Genomic DNA, 6,265 nt, shown 5'->3' on the forward strand with positions numbered 1-6,265 from the left:
GATTTCGTTTCCTAGGTCTGTTACTTCATTCCGTTACTCATTATTAGGTTCGGCTCCTCCGGTGAGATGCCTGTAAAGTAGCTCCCTCCAAAGAAAGTAACGCGTCACCTCTTGAACAAGTTTGGACATGTCGTTATTCATTACTGCTGACATTTTTCAGTGTGATAACAGTCTAGAGAAAATTGAAACGCGATGAAGTCATGGTGCCGAGTGTGGGATAGAGGGTGAATTTGGTGATGTTACCAAACCTCGTTGCCACAAAATACTGTAACGAGTGCCTGTCACTTGATTAACTAATAAATGTGGACCTGGCTTTAGGTTGCTTATACATTAAGAATTACTTAAATAATTTGTCTACCAAAATGAGTTAGTAAAAATTAGCAACTGTAGATCTACTAATAAGTGAATACTGCAATTGATTAAAGTTATTATAAAGAAATATATATTTTTTCGGTATTTGAAAACCATGAAATGCTTGGTGGGCAACAGGTTTGATTCCTGCCACCTGAATAACAATGTTCATTATTATTTTAACCTAGGGCACATACAGTAAAGTAATAGCGAATGACCAATTTTTTTTTAACCAACATCCAAAGTCTAAACTGGTGCTCCGTAGCCTCCAATTATCCATGAAATACTTCTGTAATTCTCCGTTTGTGATGGCATACTGTCCCTTCCGATGATTATATGGATTAAATAAACTTAAATAGCACTATTTACGACTAACAAAATTCACCACTCTAAATTCTCAAGAAATTCACAAACTACAATTGGAAGCACAGGTGTTTTGAATAATGAAACATGATTTCATTTCTATTTTTTTCATACTGATAATATTTATGTACTTCTAATATTCCACGACAGAAACAATATATACATATTTAACTTGTGTTGCAAAATTCATATTTAGAAAGATAGCGTGTGGTTATGAGAGCCAATAAAATTATAAAACATCAAGTGCACTTTGTTATCCAAAAGATATATAATTGGAGATATCTGAAAATACTGTTTGATTCATAGGAATTTAGCGCTGTGGGAGAAAAGTTATTGAGGAATAAAATATTATACATAACTATTACTATATTATTATTATCTTGAATGAACAAAAAGATTTTCGAAATCTGACACGAGTTTACAGCACCTGCTGTTCCATACAATGTAAAGCCCTATTTTCAAACCAATGTGCGATTATGTCTTTTTTTTTTTTCATTATTAAAGTTTTAGTGAATAGTATATAGTCTTGTAATAAAACATATTGTTCGAGATCATAAGTTCACAGTAGTGTAATTTAGTCTTAACCAAAAAGCTTGTAAGAAACATGTGGTATGTATTTCAACCGGTGGACAGACAAATTTGAATTGCTAACTTGAAAATATGTTTCAATTGATTACTAATAATTTAATTTATAAGCAATAATTGTCGCTCGAAAAAATGATAAGAGGGACTTTTTAAAAAAAAATTAATTGTATGTTTTATTCATAAAATAATATACTTAAAGTGCATAACATTTTTATTGAAAACTACATGCATGTTTAAGAATGGAGCATTTTTTTTTTACTGAAAATACATTTATCATATGTCGATGTGATCCAGGATAGATGGATATGGACCGAGTCCCGCTCGAATCTCGGTTTGAGATTTTCTTTAAAGTGCATGTTTCTAAGGCTGTCTGAACTTGAGCATGATATTTAAAAAAAAAAACATAAATGCTTTTAAGTACTTCAGAAGATGTATGATTTCTATACCATAATAAATTGATAATTTCATCTCTTGATACAGTTTTCAAATAGTGTTTGATTGATAGTTTGCCGACCACTGATTTGAAGCTTGGGAAATAAATTATACAACTTTACTAAACTATGAATTCCAATTATTACCCGTGTACTGAGACTGATTTTGTATTTGTACAGATAATATAATGAATTGAATAAATTGCTATACTTTTTAAAATTATCTTTGTTTCGATGAGTTTTAAAAATTGATGTACCTGATACACATTTTTTTCCAATGAAAAGGGGACACCACCAAAGATGTTGAAAACCTCCTTCTATAGAGAGCTCAAATATATACAATTGAAGCAAAAAAAGCACTTTTGGTCCACATATGAAATTAGCTACAAGTGACTTCACATTGCAGGTTCATTTGCAGAGAAGTTCACACTACTGCCGATATTTATTTGCCAATTTGCAGGGAGTGTAAAAAGATAATCTGCCACGTAGATAAAGGTGCTTTTAAATGAGCAGTTTTGTTATCCAATCTTTCTCCGTTTCCATCGAGCTGTCAGTTACACTGACGTGTAAATGCAAAACTGAAGTGGCCGACTGAAACCAAAAGGGAGACGAGACAGGGTGGATTTTCCATCAGTTATCGTATACATTTTTGAGTTGCCACTTAAATTGATGTGTAAATTACCATGTTGCTGTATTTTTCATACTACTTTTCTAATTTCGACTGAAATATTATAATTTCTTTAAATATAGGGGTCTACTGCATTGTACCAACCAATATGTTTAAAAGTATTTATAGAAATAATATTCATTTTTATTGGATAAAAAATATGAAAAAATATGTTTCCCAACTGAACTGTCAATTGAGACTAAATGGACAACTAAACTGATCGTCTAAATACAAATAATTTAATAATTTCAAAACTGAATAGAACTGACGTTGAAAAGGACCTCAAGCAATCAACTTTGGCATTATTATTTAAATGAGAAATCATGTAAAATTTGTGTAAAACTTTTTATAACTGCACTCGAGTAAGTAATCACAATGAACATAAAAAATGGCCGCCGTTGTGAAATAAAATTTAAAAATGTGCTTGGTTAGAGATTTCGTGTCAGAAGTAGAGGTGAGTTGGAAATACTGTCACAAGTTTGTGTACTTAACCCGGCGCCCGCTTCTGTCACGAAAGTAGTACGCGAAATTGCGCAAAACCACGGGGCTACAGCGCTTCTGTCGCCAATGTTGTACGCAAAAATGCGCCGGTCGATTATGTAGAATATACATGACGCATGATTTTGAAATCTCTACCATAATTTGCCTTATTTCATTACCAACGGTGACATATATATAATATTGTCAAATAAATTATGTTACAGTACTAAAACTTCGATGTTTGACATGCCTTCGACAGGCCGTCAATCTACGCTCATTTAATTTTGGCTTGAAACATCGCGCCACTTTACTGCGTTTGCGCAGTATGCGTAATATCACTGTTGTGAGAGGACTGTGCAAGGAATCGCTCTTGTCGTTTTTCCGTACAAAATATTACGTATTTTACGCGATCTATTGTATTGTGTGAATACTATTATAATATCGAGGGTATACTGACAGAACGCATTAAGTCATTAAAACAAGTTCTGAGATAATCGCATTAAGACCTAAAATTTTTTTTCAAAGCTTTCTCCCGCGTAGAATGTTTTATGATTTATATATTTTTTTTTCTACATTATAAAGAATAACCTTTTTGGCATACAAAACAAAAGATTTGATGTTGATAAGTTGTATGGATATTTTTTTAAAAATGTAATTGTAATGTGACCGCTGACATAATGCATTCTGTCAGTAACTATTCGCTAACTTCGACGTATTATTAGATAAATGATAACAATGCAATGATTAGATTGGTATAATATAAATTAAAATAATACTTTGAATGAAAATAATATCATTTATGTTAAACATTGTTTATTTAAAATTAGAAAAATATAGAAAAAATACAATGAAAATAATAATAAATCACAATAATTTTTAAACAGATTTTTTTGAAATTAAATTATTCACCGTAAACTACAATAACATTTCTCTGAAGGGTATGCAGATTAGATAGTATGTCACATATTACGACTAGTCTTAATTCTGATTGACATTATTTGCATTTCCTTGCACTTTACACCCATACATGAAAACAATTAGATTAGTATCAGTATTAATATTTAAAAAAAAAATGTTGATTATTATGCATCGTTTTCGGCATTGGAATCATTTATATCGGGCTCCGGAAGTAAGTCTGGATGGCTGTTATTCTCGGCAGATAACTATTGAAACCACCAATGAAAAATGTCCGGTATTACACTTTTTTCACACAAATCCTTTTTTTTGGCACAACTTATTTTTAATGGATTTTTATATTATAATTGTGGAATGTTTTCGATTTCTACAAAACAAATTTGGTTGATACGCGAAGCATTTCTAATTTTTAAAACGTTTATTGTTTCGTACACATCACTAAAATTATATTTATATTGAATGGTAAATGGTTTTTCCTTTTTATATTTAAGACATTTCATTTTTAGCCAATTTACGCCAAGTTTTTATTTTTTATTACCTAACTGATTCGATAAAAATTTGAGGTTATAAAAGTCAGTATATTTTAGCTCGCTTGCTTTGTATGGTTTCTTTTTCGAAATGAAACGAGACATTCAAACATCATTTAACCAGTCATTGGCACAATAAATCGACGCAAACTTTTGCCTGTTTTCTATGGCACTATGCATAGAATCGCATTCCATAGATTCAAGAAAAGAGCAGATACTTGCAAATTTCTATTATGGCCTCCGCATGTATCGGAGAAGAAAGATATTTCAGTTACACTCGATGGAAGCTGCTTGAGATACCACATGAGACAACTTCCTATTTTGCAACTCCCTTGCTTTCCATTTATTTCGGTCCAAGCCAAACAAAATCCTTTATTCGGCATTGGACCTTCGTAAATAGTTAAGTTAAACATATTTAATTTTCTTTTATAATAGAGCAGTGAAACCTCTGTGGATGGTATATGTAACACACTCTGAAGATCGTATGTTACAGTCATGAATAAGGAATCATTATTGGACATATCCTTATCCTTTTCTATTTCAGAATGACATTCATTTTTCCTATTCAAATGACTCTGAAAATCCTCTTCCATTATGATGTTGTCTTCGGGCCAACTTACTTTGTATTTATTACAAAATGTGCACTGGTCCTTTTTTGGTTTGAAAAACGAACACTCTACGATAGGTTATCTGTGTCACTGGTAATACGCCTTTTTCTGTGCAATAGTCTTTACACAGGCTATACATTTTGCAAATTGTTAATTTACTGTCTAAATATTACCTTATATATATATATATATATATGTCCTTTCTCGTGTAGTGACTCTCCATAAACGGGAAGGATTCTATGTGAGACTTTATATGGATTAAATTCTCATTGCTTGTTTTGTGAATAGGGGGATGTTTACCTCTACGATCGTGTAACGTAAACTGTACTCCCACGTCTTCTTGTCCTTTAAATGCGTGAATTACTGATCTATTTAAAATGTGTAAAGTACTCTAAAAAAAATTTTCACACTCTGACTTTTTGTCCACTCTTGAAAAAGAAATAACTCTTTAGTTTTGTCTGGATTTCCTTTTTTCATTCCTTGGTTTTCTATCAACGGGAATTTTAATCTCAACATTTTTTAGAATGTAATCTTTTTTGCGATCATAAGAACAACTCCAACACATCTTTAATATATTATGTTTTGCTCTTTGAGACGAAGCCATTCTAATAAATTCTTCAAATGGTTCAATGTATTGTTTCACTAATCACTAAAGACAGATGAATTAAAATTGCAAAGGTATGGGCTATGCCCTATAGTGAAATCAATTGACAAAATTTGTACTGACAGAATGCATTATGTCATACTTAATGCATATGCCATGTTACAAATCCTGTATTTTGTACACACAGAACGCATTATAGGTCATATAATGCTTTCTGTCAGTATAAAAAAATAACAATATGACTTAATGCAGTTTCTATTTTCTTACCAGTATATCCTATGACTAAGTGCGTTTTACCAGAACGTAGAGCGTAAAATTCTAAGAATTTTGGCATTTAAAACAGAAAAACAGCAAAAACTCACTTAATGCGTTCTGCAAGTATACCCTCGATATTTATAAATATTTTGTCTGTGTTATTGTTTATGTGTTTTTAACTATTCCATTCATGTGTATTAAACTGTTATAAGGTGTTTTGACTATATTTTTTTGGACTATTTTACCTTTGTTATCGTGTGAGTGTTTGGTTGAAAACTTTTTTCAAACTTCAATGTGGCTGGTTTAAGTGAGGAATTGGACTCCGATTACGAAATATCTGAAGAAGAATTGGAACCATCTGACCTCAGTGATGTAGATATATCAGAAGAGCCAATTGAACACTTGAGAACATGGACATCCGGACCCCATGTCCCGATCGTGTATGAGTTTGATGATTTTCAATCCGGCATAGCAAACAG

Source organism: Rhyacophila brunnea, unplaced genomic scaffold (genome assembly GCF_057557595.1).
Source record: "Rhyacophila brunnea isolate RB1 unplaced genomic scaffold, BYU_Rbru_1.0 scaffold_8, whole genome shotgun sequence".
NCBI lineage: Eukaryota > Metazoa > Arthropoda > Insecta > Trichoptera > Rhyacophilidae > Rhyacophila > Rhyacophila brunnea.